This window comes from Mixophyes fleayi, chromosome 2 (genome assembly GCF_038048845.1).
Source record: "Mixophyes fleayi isolate aMixFle1 chromosome 2, aMixFle1.hap1, whole genome shotgun sequence".
Taxonomy (NCBI): Eukaryota; Metazoa; Chordata; class Amphibia; order Anura; family Limnodynastidae; genus Mixophyes; species Mixophyes fleayi.
The window spans coordinates 182862560-182885037 of record NC_134403.1 but is presented as its reverse complement, the minus strand read 5'-3'; the positions used below and the strand labels follow the sequence as shown (position 1 = coordinate 182885037).

The window sequence follows — 22478 nt, the reverse complement described above, 5'->3', positions numbered from 1 at the left end:
GGAGCAGTGTGATGGAGGAGGAGAACAGTGTGATGGTGGAAGGGAGCAGTGTGATGGTGGAAGGGAGCAGTGTGATGGTGGAGGGGAGCAGTGTGATGGTGGAGGGGAGCAGTGTGATGGTGGAGGGGAGTAGTGTGATGGTGGAGGGGAGTAGTGTGATGGTGGAAGGGAGCAGTGTGATGGTGGAAGGGAGCAGTGTGATGGTGGAAGGGAGCAGTGTGATGGTGGAGGGGAGCAGTGTGATGGTGGAGGGGAGCAGTGTGATGGTGGAGGGGAGTAGTGTGATGGTGGAGGGGAGTAGTGTGATGGTGGAAGGGATCAGTGTGATGGTGGAAGGGAGCAGTGTGATGGTGGAAGGGAGCAGTGTGATGGTGGAGGGGAGCAGTGTGATGGAGGAGGGGAGCAGTGTTATGGAGGAGGGGAGCAGTGTTATGGAGGAGGGGAGTAGTGTGATGGTGGAGGGCAGCAGTGTGATGGTGGAGGGGAGTAGTGTGATGGTGTAAGGGAGCAGTGTGATGGTGGAGGAGAGCAGTGTGATGGTGGAGGGGAGTAGTGTGATGGTGGAAGGGAGCAGTGTGATGGTGGAGGGGAGCAGTGTGATGGTGGAGGGGAGTAGTGTGATGGTGGAAGGAAGCAGTGTGATGGTGGAGGGGAGCAGTGTGATGGAGGAGGGGAGCAGTGTGATGGTGGAGGGCAGCAGTGTGATGGTGGAGGGCAGCAGTGTGATGGTGGAGGGCAGCAGTGTGATGGTGGAGGGGAGCAGTGTGATGGTGGAGGGGAGCAGTGTGATGGTGGAAGGGAGCAGTGTGATGGTGGAAGGGAGCAGTGTGATGGTGGAGGGGAGCAGTGTGATAGATGGTTCCTATTTAACAAAATTATAACTTACAAACTAAGGTGCTAATTTAAGATGCTGATGACATGTTAATACCTACTGTGATCTGTGATCATAATACCACCCTGTAGTGGTAATACAAATGAGCTTGCAATAAAGTGCACCCTTTAACTACATATACTGAAGGCAGTCATTTTATGGGCTGAGCTAATATTGCAACCTGTTTGTAGCATGAAGTGCCATCATATTTTAGGGATTTCCCTTGCCCGTGCCCTCCTCTCATCTCTTCTCTTGATATAATGATATAACTATCATTATACTATATTCGTAATTGGTTCATTGTAAGCAACATATTTGTATTATGTTGTCCCGTCATATTTTTTTCTGGATCCACCCTTGCCTGCAAACCTGTGCTTTGAATAGGTAGGTTATATATAAATTTCATTACAACCTGCCTTTTGTTGTCTTCTACAAAAATGTCACTCTATGACTTATGATACGAACAAAGAAGTTAGAACACATGAAAAAAATGCAGTGAATACTGTAACTGTATTTTACAAAATTGATCAGCTGCCAAGTTTACAGACATAAGCTCTCGATAAACATACTTTTAATTTGCTACATAAAATGTAATTGAGTGCAAAACAATACATGCTATAAAGTTGCTTCATTATAATTTTTTACGTTTTTCATGCCAGCCAAGTAGTCAGATGATTGCCAAATACAATACTACTTAACTGACTGTTACACACAGAAAATACAGAGAGCTGAGCTGCCATTTGGATGCATAATCCCCAAATGGAGGGTTTCCCTGTCAAAGACAGTTTATATAAATTCTATAACTAAGATGGTCATCATGTCAGTTCAGCTGTAAGCCTCATTTTAAAGAGAAGTTAAACTGTATTCAAAAATAAGACCACTTAATTTAAATCACTGTACAATAGACATTATTTATACAGTACTGTATTTGATAAATGGACATTTTATACTGATTCACATCCATTTTAAATCATTTGCTCATGTCATCTGTTTTTGGAGATGTGGTTCTTGGACAGGTGGCACATATTGGGCCTGATTCATGTTCATCTATTTGCAGAAAGTATCTTGCGTGAAATAACTCTGCGCATGCCCAGAAACAGACATTTTAGCCAATGAAGGCAATTTATATCCAAACCCAAATGATACTTGCAATTGCCTGCGACTCGAGAGGCTGCACAAGGGAGGGAAGAGTCGGACTAACATAGGTAATGTACAGTAAGGGCACTTTGACACAGATGCAGCAAATTCAAAACCTGTGTTTGTCGTAAGTACGTTTGGTTTCACCCGTATCATTTGCACCCACTGCAAGGCTGGTGTAAATGCCGACTAATAGTAATGACTGACATGTGATAGCAGTTGTTTGGAAAAGTATGTGTGTCAATAGATATCACAGAGCAACTGTATGTAACTAAACGACTATAAAAACACATTGTATGCACTCATTGAAAGCATCTTTATGTAAAGAATGTAAGAATAAAAAATGAAAATAAATAATTCTAGAAATTATTATACTGTTACAAGTTCTTCTTTTACATTATGTTATAAAACTTTTTTTATGTGTTCAGATGTGAGCTTTTTTTATACTTACACAGGTGCGCATACTGCAGTCTTTTCTGTTTGTCTGCATACAGCAAGTACTGTTTAGCCAAATTCTAGGCAAAACGTATCTTGAGATACGCTTTGACTTGAATATGGTCAGAACTACGCACAGGATCTGTGCAACTTACATGCTTGTTGTGTTCAGATTTGGATCAGGCTCATTGTTGTTAATAAGGTTTTGACATTGAGAAAAGACTGATTCACGTTAAAAAAAATGACAGGCCTGTGCTGCATTCCCAGTCCAGTTACAGCCTAACAGGTATAACAGGAAATTGAAAGGACATACTGTTTATAACGAGAATGACACTTGCTTCCCCTGTTATTGACATGCAACCAAAGGTCAACATTAACAGGCAGAAAAAAAAGTTTAATTTTGGATGACTATAATATACATTACAGGCTCAAAAGTTACAAATGTCTTGGAGTAAAATAGAATGGGGAAATCTTCCTCCTCGTTCCACCTGTATGGCCTATAAATCTTTTCCATTGCAAAGATCATAAGTATTACTTTGACTTATGACACTAATAATTTGCAGCTATGCATTACCAGGCACAATTGATAGGTAAACCTTCTTATACAGACAAATTACACAAGCATTTGTAACATTTTAGGGAGAGCACCACAGATGCACTGCAGGGACCAAGCACTGAGAAGAACCGTCAACAATGCCATCATTGGTAGTCATACCACCTCTTCTTTATTGCACAAATGGGATTGGTTACTGGTCAACAATGGTCACATATATCTGGTGGTCATTATCAGCTGCATGGCAAGGTGGCCATGGACTATATAATGAAGTATGCTGGACAGATGTATGGGGCAAATAAGGGTCATGGCATAAAAAAAATTTTTTTTCAAAAGGGCATATGTGTAAAAATGTTGCCAAAGGTCAAGCTCAAAACTAACTGGAGCAAGGTGTGGACTCACTTTGTCATTAGTGTTACGCCCCAGTTCTCCTGCGGTACAAAGCCTAATGAGCACTAAAGTAATGTGTTTGACTACATGATACTCACAGGTTGAAAACCCCAGGCTGACTCCACTAGGCAGCTGCTGACTAGGGACATGACAGGCAATACTGCAATGAGGGTATTGAGCATAATCAAAGACAGGCCCGAGATATGGACAAGTAACACAGTTTTATAGCCAGTAAATGAGCCGCAGTGCAACAGTCAATAACAGGTAGTCTGGATGGCAAGCGCAAATTGACATTAAGGACTGACCTTTAAAAAAAACGGTTGCTAAGGCTCTGAATAGGGATGGAGCTTCTTATATAGCTGGAGTTGGTAATGTCAGGGAATGTACAACTGGTTGTGATGGAGGAGATGCACTATAAATCAAGCAGAGATGCAAGTATGGCAAGGCATCCAGGCATGAGGGGAAATTCTCTGTGACATCTCAGGACTCCAAGGAGTCGACACACTTTAAATTCCAACAGAGAATCATTATCCATTGGCCATTTGAAAAACAAGGGGTTTGCTTTAACAGAAAATATTCATTTTATTTCTCCAGCGCCTTTCTCCCAATAGGGCTCAAAGTGCTTTACATTTGCAGATTAAAAAACACATGATACAAAATAAAGGATTAAAAGTATAGAAAAGAGAGCTTAACATCTAGGTTTTTAGAAAATAATGAGGCATTAATGAAATGCTTGAAAAAACAGATATGTCTTTAATCTGTTTTTGAAGATTTCCAGAGTCGTGGCCTCACAGACCACGCCAGGCAGCAAGTTCGAGAGAATAGGAGAAGCAAAGCTAAAAGCTTGAATCTCAAAAGAAGTATGGAAAATTCTAGGTCAAAGCAGGTAAATGGGAGTATAGGGAATCAGAAGCTATTTTAAGTACCCATGACCCTGGTTATGTAGGACTTTCAATCTCAATAATCCAATCTTGAAACAGATTCACCATGTTACAGGCAGCCAGTGAAGGCAATGGACAACATGTTTTATGTGGCAAGAATGGGGCTGGTCGAGTAACAATCTTGAAGCACCATTTTCTACCAGCTGCAAATAGTGCAGTTACTTTTCTGCAAAAGATTTTGTTTTGGAGGAAAACAAAAGATTATTCGTTCCAGCTCTGTTATACTATAAGATAATTGCACTAAGCTCTATATATCATACTTGCCAACATGGGCAAGATGTTTCCCGGGAGGTTCGTAGTGCTCGGCGGGGCTCGAAGAATTGCGTCATTAGCCACGCCGCCAAACAGACATCACTACTCCGGAGCAATAACGGGGGCGGGGCCATGACAATGACGTCACTATACTCTGCCCACTCCATTTAGTTTACACAGCCGGCCAGGATCAGGGAGAATTGCCTGCTCTCCTGGGAGTACTGGAGGACTCCCAGAAATTCGGGAGTCTCCCGGACATTCCGGGAGAGTAGGCAACTATGCTATATATTAGCAGTAACTTTGGTTATGTGCTCTTACAAAAGGAAACTGCTTGAAGCAGGAGGCCAAGAGTAAAGGGTAGATTTGTTTAAACTTCTAAAAAAGAAAAAGTGGAGGTATCTTCAGCTATCTTGTAACTAGGACATTCTAGAAAATGATAGCTAGATTCTGACTGATTGCTATGGAAAACACCTCTTTAGAAGGTTTGATATATCTAACCCTAAGAGTTAGCCCTTTTCTTTGTCAATTTCAGAATAATTTAGAATGAATTGACAATAATTTATAAATACGGCAAATTGGATTGATTCAAATTTAGAACAGCAGGCACTTTCTTAGGATTTGTTTGGAATTATGTAGTGGCAATAATTTAGCAGGTAAAGGGTATTTGGGTTTATTCCAAGATGTGTTTTCTCCGGTTTAAGGTTATGTTTTCGTGTAGGCAATGTCAAACAAGATGATAGGAGTAAATCACCATATCATGCAAAAACATTAATTGACGATTGACAATGTGTTATATATACACATTCATAAAATACTAGAGTATTGAAGAGATCAAATGTCATTAACACCCGTAGTAGCAGCCCACGGTGTTGAATGCATAGTCAAAGTTTAGAGCAATCATGGGCAAGTTGGACGCACCTTCGATGCATTCCGAAACAGATTGAGATGAGGGGATGTGGGAATTTATTTTTGATTGCAATTTTACTCAGTTAGTAGTCAATACAAAATGTTAAATTACTTTTTTTTCACAAATGCAAATCCTGCTCCAGCTGGAGAAGTAGATTCTTAAATAATACTCCTTTCAGAGTTCTCTTTTTTTATATACAATCAATTTACATTGAAAGGTGGTATAGCTTAAGCACATAACATAATGAACACAGGAAAGCAGAGGCATAGAACGTGAGTTCTCTAACAAGGTATTGCTAACTTGCTTTCAAGGTCGTACATGTTGCCTTCATATCAGCACATGAAAATACAATGAATGTCTGAGCCACACTAACTTTTTACACTTTTGAACAAAGCAGACTCTGTTTAACACTTGCGCTGTCTTTGCAGGCTAGGTAAGAAGGGAGCAAGGGGTGAAAATGGGAACGGTAAGGTGGGGGAGGGAGAAAAGGAGGAGAGTCGGGGTGTACTCATTACACAGATTATGTGTGCAATATATTAGGCGGCAAACTCAGAACTATGAAAGAGTCTAGGAGGTTCAGAGTTCTGTTTAATGTAGTTGGACACAATTTTAGTCCTGGAAAGAGAGTATGCATCAACACAAAGGGGGATGTGCCTGGAATCAAGGCAATGGCACAATTGTATGGCCTATCGGATGCGAAGGTTTCAGCCCTGCATTATATATCAGCATCTTCATAATTAACAGAATGTGGATGTTTATAATTATAATATAACCTGTTAGCTGTATGATGGGAACAGCTTTTACTTCTTATGAACAAGTACAAACATAAATTGAACCCTAGGTAACTATTTATACAGATCTCAAGTTTAAAGCAGGATACAAAAAAAATCATGCAATTAATGACAAGTTTGGTCAGATATTGCATTAGTGTGTACGCTCCCACAATCATGTGTTATCGTGCCAAAGCACATCGCATCTGTTGGTTTGGTTTTAGAAACTTCCTAAAAATAACGATCAACGATGGAATGATGTCAATCAAATGTGGAAGTATGTATGCACTCATGACCAGCAGCGTAGGCAGATCTCTATAGAGCAGGGGTGTCCAACCTTTTAGCTTTCCTGGGCCACATTGGAAGACGACAAGTTGGTTTGCGCCGCACATAAAATACAAACAATATATACCACAAGGGTATGTAATGGGGAAGCCTAGGTGACCTCCCGAACATCATCATTGGCGGAACAAATTCCATAGCACCACACAGCAAGGAATAGAAACACTATTAACAAATATTTGCCAAATAGATTTCCTTTACATATGCATTTTCACTGGAGTTTGTACTTGCGTCTTGTCACGCGACACCAAACGAAAGTGTATATGAGATCTAAGAAGCCAAAAAAAATGCACATCTAAGGGAAGCATCAAATGTGGTGGAAACTCATTTCTCCTCTTCCATATGTTGTTGTGTTTTCCCCACTCTCACTGCATTTATTACGTTTGTTCATATTTTCCTTATTACATTCACCTTTTTATTCTGTTACTTCTCTTTACATTTCTCCTCTTTGGTATAATTCTTCTTGATTACTAAATGCACTGCTGCTGATCGCGAGTTCACGCTGGTGACTCCTCTGTGCTGTGCTCCACAATGGATGTTGGGCGTGATGACGTCACGCCCGACATTCACTGCGAGTGCTGCACGGAGGAGGAGACCAGGGAGGGAGCCGGAGCGGACGTGACAGCTTGGTAAGTATTTTCTTTTTTTTCCCCAAGATTTTTTTCTCATTAACAGCGCTTCCCCCTTGCCACAACCAAAACTCCTGCTGGGCCACATTTACAGGCGCGCTGGGCCGCGGGTTGGACAAGCCTGCTATAGAGTTTACAGAGTCACAAACAGGCAGATGGTTATGAGAGATGAAGATCACAGATCTGAAGGTAAATAGCGTAGGTGTGTACACATAAATCTGCACGCTCATTGGGGCTTTCAGGCATTAGTAAAATCATTACAGTAATCGCATCTACATTAATTTTAAAGTGTACCAAGCTTTCAGAGGACAACGTTACTAAAGCCAGGGAAAACAAAAAAAGGAAAGTTATATAAGGCATTGGCAATTACAAAGAAATGGATCATTACTATGACCAAGGTGATGTGGATGGTTAGGTTGAAGGGTTCTCCTTCCAATGATTGCAGGTTATGGGCAGGGGTTTCTCCAGGCAGACAAAAAGGAAATTTGCATTGTTAAAAAGGGAATGCTCAATAAAACTGCCTCTAATCAAGTTGGTAATGGCGCAAAAGTATATATCCAGATATGTAATTTGAACGGGGATACTCAATTTAGAATATTCTTTATTAATTGGAGGTGTATGACTCTTGCTTATCATGATCTCTCCAGTACCACAGACTTTGGAGTGTCATGACTTTTGGGAACAGTGGTGACCCTTAATGCCACAACATATACATAGACCAAGAAACTACCTGCAGGATTGTTTTTCATCAGAAAAACAAAACTACTTAAGTTGCATGGGCTACTCAGTAAGTGAAACTAAGCATTTTTGGAAAAAAATTAGATAAACATTCTTCTTAATATATTTCTACTGTTCATTATCTGAAGTGAATTTCAAGTTTATTGCACAGGGCAACAAGAACATCAGAATAACATTTCAATGGGACATCAAGCTTCTTTCAACACCCATGATCTGATTCCATCACTAAAAGTCTATGACAATCCAAATAAAAGTTAAAATAAAATATTTCCAAATCTTACACCCAAGAACTATTCAAATTCCAGTTTAAAATCTATGGTGGCCTTGTTAGCAAATAACATATGCATAAGCAAAATGTAATTTACAACATCAGCACATAGATATAAAATGTATTTATTATGGCATGAGCTCAAACAGTAGTATAACTCTGTATTTTCAACTTCATGCACCCACGGTAGTTCTTTCACTGGCTTCAGCATAAAAACCTAAGAGACCTTAAAGATAAAATGGATTGAAAAGCTATACAAATATAGGTGCCAACACATTATTAGCTATTCTCTAGACCTGGTCACATATCAGTCCCCTCTGCATGCAGAGCTCAACAGAGCTCAGCAGACCCAGCGACATAGTTCTCAGACAAGAACTTCTTTTCACCTTTGTATTTCGCACTCCAGAATGCTGGTGGCAGGGCTTTCTAGGTTGCTAAAAGGACATATCAGCGGTCACAGCAGAGCGCTAATGAATGTAAGCTCTCATGGGCTGGGTCCTCTCTACCTATTGTTTCATGTTTGTCTACTGTCAGTCTACCTCATATATCCTTGTCATGTCGTTTGCTACATTCTGCGCGAGTCCCTACAGTTCTTTTTTTTTCCTCACACTCAGTTATACATCTTAGGTGTAACTGTTTTTCATGTATTTGTGATTTTGCTCCGCGTCTTATCTGTATTTGTTTTATTGTTCAGCGCTACGAAATCTGTGGCTCCCTATAAATAATTTATTATTATTATTAATAATAATAATAATAATTTCTGCTGCACCAGAACACCACAGTGCTTCTCTTTGAGCACTAATCACAGCGCTTGAAAATAGGGGACAGGACATTAATGTTACACATGTAGAACTGTGATCTGTTATAAGCAGAGCTTGCTAAGTAACGCTCAAGCGATATTTAAGGTTTAAGTGATGTTAGCTAAGGTAATGTCTCCCCTAAAGACCCTTCCTTGACAGAGATTGGAGCACCTGAGGCAATGATTTTAGGAGACCTATATCTCTAATAGTTTGCTATTGTCAGCTTTAAATAAACAACAGATGTTTTTTAATGGCAAATACACATTTTGTGCATGTCTGCAAAACAGACATGGTAAGAAGTTATGTTAATCCGTACATATTAACTCACAGCTGTAAAAATAAAATACAGCAAAAGCCAGAACAAACAAGCCAAGTATTCATGTCAACAGTAAGATTAATTAAACCATTTTAAATCAAACATTTCATTATGTTCTAATAAACCTGCTCACTTAGAAATGCGTATTAAACAACTGTGCACGCAATGAAGAAATAAGCACTTACCTAGTAAACTTTTATAACCTGTTCTGGATCTGTTCCACCTACTTTACAAGCCAGTGTTAAGTTAAAATGAGAGAGACCATAGCGTAAACATTTTGTCTCTTGCTTTTACATTCAGAACTTGCTGCAAGGTGGAGTTATTGCCTAACAAAGAGAAAAAGAACCTCCCAACTGAAAAGAATCTGGGAGCAGAAAATCATGTGGCTCTATTGTTACACAAACATCCTGTTACAACTTTAAAAGTGTGCACTAGTAAAAGGTGCCGTGCATGCAGGCACACAGGATCTCTGGGAAACATTGTTATTAGCCTAGTAGAGAATGAAAGAATCAGGCAGCGTGACTGAAGTATTCTACTCTCTAAGTATTTAAAATGCATGAGCAACCCTGGACTAAAATAACCTTAGTTCCATCATGAAAAGTATTAGAATAATAAAAACAAATTTTAGCTGAAGAACAGATAAAACATATAATTATTTGAAAACATTTATAGTTTTAATGTTGATATAGATATATATATATATGTCTGGCTTTGTTTTAAAATATTGCCTTATTGTCACAAGCCAGCCCTTGCTAGATGTAAACCCCTATACCTGGGAAGTAAGTGCATCTGATTTTAACTGCATTTTAAAGATGTTTGAAGCATATAGGTCAGTGTAGGACCTGCATATAATGAGGTACCCTTGACGTTTTCATTTTGCTAGACACACACACAGATATGCAGTGTAAAGGATAAGCGCTGACAACTGTCTTTTTGTTATGTATGTATAATATTATATATATATATATATATATATATATATATATATATATATACATACACATACACATATATACACACACACACACATATACACACACACACACACACACACACACATATATCATATTTGCCAATTCTCCCGGAAATCGGGTCAATCTCACGGACTCCCGGGAGAGCTGGCAAACCTCCTGCATCCAGCAATTTCGAAGCTAAAATGATGGGATTCGCGTCATTTTGGCCCCGCCCCCACAAAACGGTATATTTGTCGCAGGGGGTGGGGCCAAAATGATGAGTTATGCCGTGCCCCACCCCCTCCCACCCTCTAGACACGCCCCTCTCCCGGATACAGCTTGCCAAATGTAGGCAAGTATAACACGCGCACACACACACATACAATATACAATATACACACACATATATTATATACACACACACAAACATATATATTATACACACACACACTATACACACACACACACAATATACACACACATACTATACACACACTTATATATTATAAACACAGACACACACACATATATATTATACACACACACACTATGCAAACACACACATATACAATATACACACACACATATACAATATACACACACATATATATACACATATAAATATAGTAAATAATGTATACGTAGAGAATTAAATCATACAAAAAAAAAAAAGAAAGAAGAGGATTAGGTTAAAACCAGAACTACTGAAACGCCGTAATGATTCAGCTTCCTGCAGCGCCCTCTGCTGCTTGGTGTCTTGAGTCAAGTGTTTTCTTTCCCTGTACAGTGCATTCTGTTCTGCTACACAGATATAAACATTACACACAAAGAACATAAAATACATATATCTCCTACATCTGGCACAACTATCTCACGTCATTTTATACTGCGTCATTTTATAATATATAATATATATATATATATATATATATATATATATATATATATATATATCTTTATATGCATATATCTATATCTCTATATCTATATGTATATATCTCCCTCTTTATAGATATATAGATATGTATAGATATATTTTGTAAAATAACCAATATCAATATAGCATATCATCATAATCATCAACATTTATTTATATAGCGCCAGCAGATTCCATAGCGCTTTACAATTGGGAACGAACATTAATAAGACAATACTGGGTAATACATACACACAGAGAGGTAAGAGAACCCTGGTCACAAGCTTACAATCTATAGGACAATTAGAGTTTGAAACTCAAGGGCATGTGCTACATCATATTGCACAATGGACCAGCTAGAATGCAAAGGAAAATGTATTGAGTGGGCTGTGTGTGTGGCAATGTTGGTCAGAGGGTTGTTGTCTTGTGTTAGCTGTGTAGAGGATGGTAATAGGGTAATCTAGGGAATTAAGATGGCGATTGAGGAATATCATAACCTTGTCTGAAGAGGTGGGTTTTCAGTGAACGCTTGAAGGTTTGAAGACTAGAGGAAAGTCTTACTGTGCGAGGGAGGGAATTCCACAAAGTGGGTGCAGCCCGAAAAAAATCCTGTAACCGAGACTGGGAGGATGTGATGAGAGTGGAACAGAGACGTAGATCTTGTGCAGAACGGAGGTGTCGAGTAGGGAGATATTTTGAGACAAGTGAGGAAATGTATGTCGGTGCAATTTTGTTGATGGCCTTATATGTTAGTAGAAGAATTTTATATTGGATTCGTTGAAATACAGGCAGCCAATGTAGAGACTGGCAGAGTGGCTCAACAGAGGAATAACGGTTTGCAAGGAAAATCAATCTAGCCGCTGCGTGCAAAATAGATTGTAGGGGTTCAAGTCTGACTTTGGGAAGACCAGTAAGGAGGGAATTGCAATAGTCGATGCGGGAGATGATGAGTGCATGAATTAATGTTTTTGCGGTGTCTTGTGTCAGATATGTGCGTATTCTGGAAATGTTCTTTAGGTGTATGTAACATGATTTAGATATAGAGTTGATGTGGGGAATACACGACAGTTGTGAGTCAAGGATTACACCTAGGCAACAAGCTTGCGGGGTGGGATTTATGGTCATGTTATCAACAGAAATAGAAATGTCAGGCAGGAAACTTCTGTGTTTGGGTGGGAATATTACTAATTCAGTTTTTGAAAGATTGAGTTCGAGTTGGCGAGAATACATCCAAGATGAAATGGCAGAGAGACAGTCAGTAACGTGAGACAACACAGATGGTGAAAGATCATCAGAGGATAGATAGATTTGTGTATCATCCGCATAGAGATGATACTGAAATCCAAAGGAGCTTATTAGTTTTCTAAGAGAAGTGGTGTAGATAGAGAATAGCAGAGGACCTAGGACTGAGCCTTGCGGTACTCCAACTGATAAAGGAAGCGGAGCAGAGGTGGATCCAGAGAAATTAACACTGAAAGAGCGATTAGATATGTAGGATGAGAACCAGGACAGGACAGTGCCTTCAAGACCTAGGGATTGTAGCATTTGTATGAGGAGAGAGTGGTCAACAATGTCAAATGCAGCAGAGAGATCCAGGAGAATTAGAAGAGAGTAATGGTTATTATTTTTTGCTGTGATCAAGTTATTGACAACCTTGGTCAACGCAGTCTCTGTGGAGTGTTGAGAGCGAAAACCTGACTGAAGAGGATCCAATAGGTTGTTTGCTGTAAGAAAGTGTGTGAGGCGAGTGTAGGCAATTCTCTCGAGAAGCTTGGAGGGGCACGGGAGCTGAGAGATGGGGCGGTAGTTTACGAGAGAGTTAGGGTCAGAATTTTGTTTTTTTAAAATGGGAGTAATCACTGTATGCTTGAATAGTGATGGAAAAATACCAGTAGAAAGAGATAGATTACAGATTTTAGTTAGAGGGGGAATTTAGTTAGAGGGGGAATGAGCACATGAGACAGGGACATACCAATTTGTGAGGGAATGGGATCAAGAGGACAGGAGGTAGAGTAGGAAGATGAGAAGAGAGTAGAAACTTCCTCTTCATTTATGGGATCAAATGTAAAGACAGTGTCAGAGGGTGCTACAAAGGAATTGAGCTGATTGCTTGGCAAGGGACATGATATAATTTCAAGTCTGATCTTATAAATTTTGTCCTAGAAATAGGAAGCAAGATCCTGTGCACTGATGGTAGTTGGAGGATTTGGGGCAAAAGGATTCAGAAGAGATTTAAATGTGTTAAAGAGGCATTTAGGGTTAGAAGCCTGAGCATAGATGAGAGATTGGAAGTAGGTTTGTTTAGCAGTGTCCAGAGCATTTCTATAGGAGTGGTAGATATCAGTATATGTGATGAAATCATTAGAGGTACAACATTTACGCCAGTGACGTTCTGCTTTACGAGAAAGTTTTTGTAGAGTTCGTGTTACTGTAGTGTGCCATGGTTGGCAACAGATTCTACTCGAAGTATGTAATGTCGCTGGAGCCACTTGATCCAGGGCAGTTGCTAGGGTTTGATGAAAATGGGATACTGCCTGATCAGGGAAGGAGAATGTAGAAATTGGGGAGAGAAGGTGTTGGAGAGAGGTGGAAAACTGTTGAAAATCAATAGAGTTGAAATTCCTGTGGTTGTGAGGAGGCTTGGAAGAGTTTGACACTAGGGAGAGTAAAGAACTGGGGATGAAGTATTGATTTGATATTCATGCCTTTTGGACACAGAATAAGAAAATCTTTATATTAAGTAGAGATACAATTAATTTAGAGGATTGCACCGTGAGGGACATAAAACATGTACTGAATGCAGCAACTTCCCTCTATTAAACTCGGGAACAAACACTGATTGACATTACCTCCATTAATCAGTCAGAGAGAGACTTTTTACTAATTCAACAATGTACATCAGTTTTTATATTATGTTGTTCAATTTTTGAATATATATGATGTGAAATAAATGTTTATAAACACATAAAGGAGTTGTGACATTATATATTTCTTTTAGATTCTTACATTTAGAATATGTAACTAAATAAGAGCTGCTCTCTCAAAATCTGAAGCCGTCAGGTGGAGGACAGGTCCGCACGTCACTCATTTTCGTAAGTATTTTTAACATATTTATTCTAAAAACGTGTCAGAGGCCAGTGAATTATATAAACAGATTTCCTTCCAATTTACCTGAACTCAACGCTTCCGGAGATTATTTCCCTGCTTAATAGGAATGCTGATCTTTTCTGGCGCTTCTTAATGTTATAATATATAACTAAAATATCTCTTAGAAGCCCAGCTCATTAGATGGACCTCTGGGTCGATGTTTGGTACAGGCAAGGCGATTAGCGGATCATCTGCATAGAGATGGCTGTGGAGAGCCGTAGATGACTTGAGGCACCGTACGGAAGGGTATAGTTGAAGAAATGGTGATCGTTACAACATTATGGCACAATTTATAAAACACAGAACAGCAGAGGATCCCGTAGCACCATGTTGTACAAAATGTACGTAACTTTGACATACATTCACCTCAATTCAGCAAACCGTCCTGCTCTTCATAGTATGCAAATTGCCTATGTTTTCATATGCTTAGAGCACATCTTACATAACAGGTAGAGGAACATACGCAACAGGACGTAACGCAGTTAAATAGTATTTAAAAAACAAAACCATGCCCCTCCCAGAAAGCATAACTAGTCCTAGTGCTTCCAACCTAGGCTGTTACTGGCAAAATCTTGAGGTCCCCCCGAAATTACCAGAAGCAGAACTAGGCTTTGCCAGCCTGGGCTGGTGGCACTACAACAGGGAAACCCGCATCTTTGGATCCCCCTGTCATATTGCCAAACCAGGCACGAAAAATAAAAAGTGCGTCCCGCACCCTAGGATTAACCAGCCCCATGCTGAAAGCACAGGGGCTCTTCCAACACCCATGTGCCGTGGGTGTGGTAATAAGAATAGAAAAGAAAAACATTTGTCTATGGTGCACTACATGTCCTTGGAAGCCCAGGCCAGCATACCCATGGTTGCCAGAGCATGTCAGATAGAATGGATGGTTTATATACACAAAACCTTATTCAGACACCAAGAATAAATGGCTAAGGTACTCAGAGTCCCATTCTAGCATTCTGAATGCATGGTCAAAGTACTCACAGACCCATTCCAGCACCCAGAATGGATGGTTAAATAGCTCATATCCCCATTCTGGCATGCGGAATGGATGGTTAAGGTACATGCATAATCATTTGGCACCTCAAATGTATAGTTAAGTAGCTCAGCACCTGGAATTGATGGCAAAGGTACTCAGACATCCTTTCTGGCAGGCAAAATGCATATATAGCTACACTGTTTAAAATTATATATAATTTACTTTATACTTCTGGTGAAACACATGCAAACAGCTTCTTTGTTTTAATGATAGAATGGTAAAGGATTTCCCATCATAAAAATGTCATAGTTTCTTGTGACCCTAAAAACTAAATAAACAGAGACCAGCTCTCTAGCTACCGGACAGCTTTTCTAGCATCGGTCACCTTGAACAATAAAGCAAACTGGTTTTTTTACCCGACACTCCTCCCTCAGCCCTAGCTTGATGGGCAAGGGACACTCCCACCTTTCCTTTAAAAGGATTTCTCATCAGCTGCTTCTATTTGATTACCCTTACTACTGACACACCCTGTAACTGTGGAAAAAGACACTTCCAAAGCATGTAAGTTAATCAGACTCTATACTTATATTATGTCACACATATGTCCTTCTCCTGTTTATCTTTAAACTAGGTACACTGCTGCACAAATGTGTAAGACTGTTTGCATCCTTTCTCTGTAGATTGTCAGCTAAATCCCACAGAAGAAGTACTGTAGTATAAATTGCTGAAAAATGTAATGCTGGCTATGATAGAAAAGTGTCAGAACACACAGTGCATCACAGTTTGCTGCGTATGGCGCTGTGTAGCCACAGAACGGGTACAGTGATGATCCCTGTCCACCGCCAAAAGCTCCTACAATAGGCACATGAGAACCAGACCTGGACCATGGAGCAATGGAAGAAGGTGTCCAGGTCAGATGAATTACGTTTTCTTTCACATCATGTGGATTGCCAGGTGCATGTGCACCATTTACAGGAGGAAAAAAAGGCACCAGAATACACTATGGGAAGAAGTCAAGCCAGGGGAGGCATTGTGATGCCCTGGGCAATGTTCTGCTGGAAAACCTTGAGTCCTGGCATTCGTGTGAATGTTACTTTGACATGTACCATCTACCTAAACATTGTTGCAGACCAAGTACACCCCTTCATGGCAATGGAATTCCCTGATGGCAGTGATAGCAGGATAATGCACCCTGCCTGCTACACTGCATAAATTGTTCAGGAATGGTTTGAGAAACAAATTCCTCACATCTCAGTCCAATCGAACATCTGTGGTATGTGCTGGAAAAACAAGTCTGTGCCATGGAGGCCCCACCTCGCAAATTACAGGACCTAAAGGATTTGCTAACAACTTAGTGCCAGATACCACAGGACACGTTCGGTCTCGTGGCATCCATGCTTAGATGGGTCACAATATTAGGCCGGTGGTTTTAATGTTGTGGCTGACACCGATCAGCCAAACATTAAAACCACCTGCCTGTTAGGGCAAACAGTGTGGCATAAACTCATAGAAGTAGTAGAAGAGGTCTTTACCTTTAGCAGCTGCCTTTCTTGTAGAGACTGGTTATGCTTACATGTACTCGGATGACCCCAGGACTTATGCTCAGAGTATTATAAGTTTATGCTCACATGGCAGTGCACAGGTACAGGAGGTAGCATACGGAGCAGAGGTAGGCCAGAGATCTGCGGACTGGACAGAGTACCGGAGGAGATGTCAGGTACCAGCAGGGTCAGGGTCACCGGCAATGGTTCAGAGTCTGGGTACAGGCAAAAGGTCAGGGTCACCGGCAATGGTTCAGGATCCAAGGACAGGCAGAGGTCATACACAGATAAATCAATCCAAGGTTAAACACCAAACAAGAACAGGAACAGGCAGCAGTACTGGAAGAAAACGTTATAACCGGCAGTGAAGCTCAGACCTCACTGCCTTAAATAGTACAGGTGACCAATCAGAGGGATGTCCTGGAGGTGCTCTCAGGACTAGCTAATTAACTCTGGCACTGCCAGCCAATGGGGACAGAGTACCCAGCTGCCTAAATTAGTCATTGCCAAGGCAACCTGTATGACAAAACTGGAAGTGACGTCCCGGACCTCTGAGCGACGGCCGGGACGCCAGCAGAAGAGAGCCGAGACTACTAACAGTACCCCCTCCCCCTTGAGAAGGGGTCAAGGAACCCCGACATCCAGGCTTCGTGGGAAACTTCTTAAAAAATTCCTTAATTAATCTCTCAGCGTGGAGACACCTCTGCGGTAACAAACACCGCTCCTCAGGGCCATAACCCTTCCATTGTACAAGGAACAGGAGTTGGCCTTGCACTTTCCTTAAGTCGAGTATTCTTTCTATGATGAACCCACGGTCTCCTTTCACGAGCAGAGGCCGGGGCCTGTTAGAAGAAGGCTGGTTGAGCTTGCTATGAGAAACAGCTTTTTCTTAGAAGAGAGCAATGGAATGTGCAGGGCATTTTTAAAGAAGGTGGTAGTTTAAGCCTGAATGCCACTGGATTTATCCTTTTCTCAATCGGGGCCCTAGTCTTCTGCAGGGTTGCCTCAATTTTATGTTCCGTGTGGATAACCAGACTCGATCCTCCACTTTCAATAATCACGGACTATGATGACGATCAGCGAAGGATTTGGATTTGTGAGAAGCTTGACATAGTGCAGAGTGCACCTTCTTCCAGACAGACCTTAGCCTAGATGTGAAGGCAGGCATTCCGGAATGGTTTATAAAGATGGACTCGTTGGCGGAAGGGAGAAGGCCCAGGACTGGGAATCACCCTGGAGTAGAGAGATTACAATTCCCACTCTCTGTTGTTCAAAGCCAGAGAAGCGTGGTCTCAGGCGAAGCTGGAAAACTGACATCACTTGTATAGAACAGCTATTAGGTCACTAGTCTCTATTCCCCCAGTTGTTGGACTGTAAAGAGCACTAGCACAGCCTCTAACAGGGATTTACTAATTCTGAATGTATGTCCCCACTTGTCAGAGTTCCTTCCATTTCAAGTTTCATACTTGCCAGACTATTAATTGACAAATCATCTAAATAAGATAGCTATGGTATGTTAAAATAATACAGTATTTACAAGTGTTCAAAGATAGTGATTTCAGTTTGATAGCAGTGTAACTAAAGCAATGGCTGTAACATCCACCCACCCTTGTCTCCTTATTGACTTTGATATCAATAGCTGAATCACTTGAATGCTATCTTGTGATTTCAAGTACTTATTTTTGTATAGATGAACCCACTGGGCTTAAGTTTGGACAGTGACTGACTTCCTGGTGGCGGGCTCCCCCCAGGAAGCAGCCACCTCACTACAAGTGCCGCGCTGTACCCTCCCTTGTTGTTCCTCGCATCCATCTAACCTCACAGGCTTCAGGCACGGGTGCGCTCAGACAGGCCATCTGCCTGACAGCTACGGCTCCCTCCTCGCCCAACAGAGAATCAGTAAGAGAACAGATCTTTGGTATGAGACCCCATAATCAGGTATGTTTTTTCACGTGTGTAATCATTTTTTTTCCTTTCTTGAACATGGGACATAAATCACATTGCATAATATGATTTGGGGACACTACCCCATCAACCCCCCCTTCCTCACTGTTTCACCCCTGCAGCATCACCTCCCCACACACACAGTTTCACCCCTGCAGCATCACCTTCCTGTCATAATTGGATTTGGGGGCACTACTGCATGGCATAGTATAAACTGGGGCACTACAGTATGGCATATTATGAATTGTGGGTATTACTGTGTGGCATAATTTGGAAATGCAGCACTACTGTATCAATATGAATTGAGGGCAATAATATGTGGCATAATATGATTTGTGGGCACTACGGTCTGGCATAATATGCTTTGGGGGCACTACGGTGTGGCATAATATTCTGATATATTTGTTAACGTTCTATTTTGTGCAGAGATGATCACTGACCCCCGTGAACTGGTTTTGAATTTGGTTTTGGATCTGGATTAACTTCATGTTTTGGTAAAACCGGCCTCGTGTGTTTTGGTTTTGTATCTGTATTTTTTTGAAAAATTGCTAAAATATGCTAAAATTACATAATTTTGCTCTTTTTTCCCCCCTACATTATTATTAACCTCAATAACACTCATTTCAAGTAATTTGCTGTCATTTTTGACCACCTCACAGGTCCCAATATTATTTTCATACACTTTCGGACAAATACTGCAGCGACCTTGCTTGATGGTAAGCGACAGAGCAATGACTCAAACACACGGCAGTACCTAGCACATCTAGGAAACATTGGCACTGTGAGAGATATCCATTTAATCAGTTTCTGAAGAATAATACATTTTGTATAATTAATGTTTGAGCAATAGTCTGCAGGGCTCTGCAGACCATTACCATGTAACCGATACTTGACTTCTTGTTCTTCTGCTTTGTTTCACATGTTCTCAAGAAGTCTGCACATCTAGCAGTTTCCTGTGAAAACCCCACACCATTGAAACCGCAGCTATTTCTGCCACTGGCTTGCGCGACTGAAACAAGAACATCTGCTGATCCTAAATGTCAAACTGCTGTTTTGTTGTGTAACCATACATCTTTTTATGCCATCTTCTGTGTATAAATAAAGCTACTCTGACTGGGGGCTGGTCAGAACCAGATGGAGTTTCAGCCTTACAACTGAACTTTGTCTGTCTCTCTATCGATCGATACCCACTTAAGACAGGTGCCAGGGCTCGAGAGAAAGGACCCAATAGAGGCTATCTCTGACAGTTTCAGTGGGGGCTCGCTTGCCGGGATCTCCAATACATCAGACCTCTCGACGCCTTTGGGACCTCTTCTTTGTACACAGACAGACATCAACAAAATCCAGCTGGTGAGTAAAAAGCTTTATTTTTACTCTTTTACAGTGCTGTCTCTGTATAAGGAGGTAGTGTCTTAGTTCGAGGGTACCTCAGTCTGATTGACGGGGATCTCTGAGCTCTGGCAACAGATACTATTAAGGGTATCAAGGTAGATTAAAAGGTTGAATTTTTGTTTAAACAAAATTACTGCATTACATCTATATGATAAATGTCTAATGTGACCACATCTGAAATAGGAGAAGTGAGTGAAATCACTTTAAAAATTGTTACAGTATTGTTTATAATTGTCTTTTTCTGTTGGATTTTATTGAAAGTTGTGAGAAATATTAAAAAAGGCAGAAGTCCTGCAAATTTGTTATAAAAATCCTCATTCAAATAAAGGGACCATAAGGTAATTCCTAATGGGAAATAAAGGGTCCATAAAGGGACCATAAGGTAATTCCTAATGGGAAATAAAGGGTCCATAAAGGGACAACAAAGACCCGAAATATATGACGGTCTGAGTCCAATACAGTACGTGTCTAAACGTGGAGGTAAAGACCTCACTAAGGGAATGAGGAAATTATTTAAAGTAGTAGGACTGTCTGAAGAGGGCACATTAAAAGTTGCATTCTGGAAACAGTTTGTGAAAGACAATGAGAAAGTTTTAAAGGAAAAAGGATATTTTAAAAGGTGTCAGATGTGGTGCAAATTGGCAGAACAGTTAGAAGATGATGATATCCCCAGTAATATGTTACAACTGACAAATTTAAGTGATGCAGAAGAAGAAACACCAGTGGTGGGGGTCCCTGGTGTTCCAAATAATAATAATAATCCATTTCTACCCCCATATCCACCCTCCCCATCAGGACCCATCATGTACCCTGATTTAAGACCCCTCTCTAATAACCAATCAGACTTGAATTTAAGACAAAGACCCACGAAACAGCCCGATTTCTATGGACAATGGGCGTTTCCTCTGGTCACCGGACCACCGCCATATAATCCTAATACTAAACCTTTCAACAATAAAGTCAAAAGTGATCTCCCTTACGGAACCACTTGTAAAAAATGTTTTAGATGTGTCCCCCCATATTCAGAAGTCTGTCCATTCTGTGGCCGTCCCCAGGAATCCACTGATGAGAAGTGTGATCCCCCACAGTTAACCATGGATATGTTCCCCTTGGGAACTTCCACCACATTAGATAATGCAGACCCCCCTGCAGTAATACGCAGAACTGTCCAACACAGACCATGGACCCCGAGTGAGTCAAGGGATATCTGTGATAAGAGTCCCGATCCCAGAAAACATCCCACCCAGTGTCTTGCCTACTTTAGAAGAATGAATAGAATTTACACTTGTACATGGTCAGACTTGGAAGAATTAGCCAATATTATAATCGGCCCGAGTGGAACTGCAGTCCTTAAAAACTCAGATAATGTAGAATGTCCCGTAGATAATATCTGAATCTGCAACTACCTTTTTAGCCAAAATGAATGTATGGGCAGCTGCAGAACAACGTAAAGTCCCGGTAGGCACTCCCTTAAAGCAAGATAACGGGGAAGACTGCCGTAAGTGGTATGATCGGTGCCTAATCAATCACACGGACGGAGGATTCGGCACTGCTGAACTCCGTGAAGTACAATTACTAAAAATACCTTTCTCATGGGTCTTAAACAAGAAATGAGAGAATCTCTATTCAGAAACAGACCAGAGGCAGGTAGTATGGACATGGAAGTCCTACTTGATATATTACGGGTAATGGAAGATAGGGAAGAGCAGAAAAAGAAAAAAAACCCTATTTATATTATCCAAACTACCAGTGATAAAAGAGGGGCAAGAGACCCTAGTGGCACAACCCTCGGAGCATGTTTCTTTTGCAAACAGACAGGACACATGAAAAGAGATTGTCCCAAATACAAAACATGGCTCAAGAAAAAAGAACAAAAATCAGAATATGAAAATACCAGGTTTTCTGTAATTGATTTAGCAAATGCATTTTTCTCTGTACCACTACACCCAGATAGTCAGAAATGCACTGCGTTTACAGTAGATGATGCACAATATTGTTGGACTAGATTGCCCCAGGGAGCGGCCATTTCCCCATCGGCCTTCTCTGAAGCCCTGCATACAGTCCTAACTGCATGGGCACCAGAACATGAAAATACACGTCTAATACAGTATGTAGATGATTTGCTGCTCTGTGCAGACACTGAAACAATTTGCTTAAAGGAAACAAAAAGTTTGCTAAAATTTCTAGCACAAGAAAAATGTAAAGTCTCAAAAGAAAAATTACAGTGTGCTTTACCTCAAGTACAATTTTTGGG

General features: G+C 40.7%; 1 protein-coding gene and 1 long non-coding RNA gene across 4 annotated transcripts in view; one reads left to right on the top strand and one right to left on the bottom strand.

The window, feature by feature from the left end:
- The window catches only part of RPH3AL (rabphilin 3A like (without C2 domains)), a 260901-nt gene that overhangs the window by 198608 nt on the left and 39815 nt on the right, over positions 1-22478 (bottom strand). For 2 of the 3 annotated variants that reach the window (XM_075195059.1, XM_075195061.1), the window contains exon 1: positions 9535-9668. The exons of the other annotated variant lie outside the window; for it this stretch is intronic. The gene's annotated coding sequence lies outside the window, so the exon portion shown is untranslated. Of the gene's footprint in view, positions 1-9534; positions 9669-22478 lie in introns of those variants that run through there. 3 annotated transcript variants of the gene reach the window in all.
- LOC142138409 (uncharacterized) overlaps positions 7266-22478 on the top strand; it is a 49685-nt gene continuing 34472 nt past the window's right edge. The window contains exons 1-2 of the long non-coding RNA XR_012688028.1: positions 7266-7416; positions 14217-14310. This is a non-coding gene — a long non-coding RNA (uncharacterized LOC142138409). The remainder of the gene's footprint in view (positions 7417-14216; positions 14311-22478) is intronic.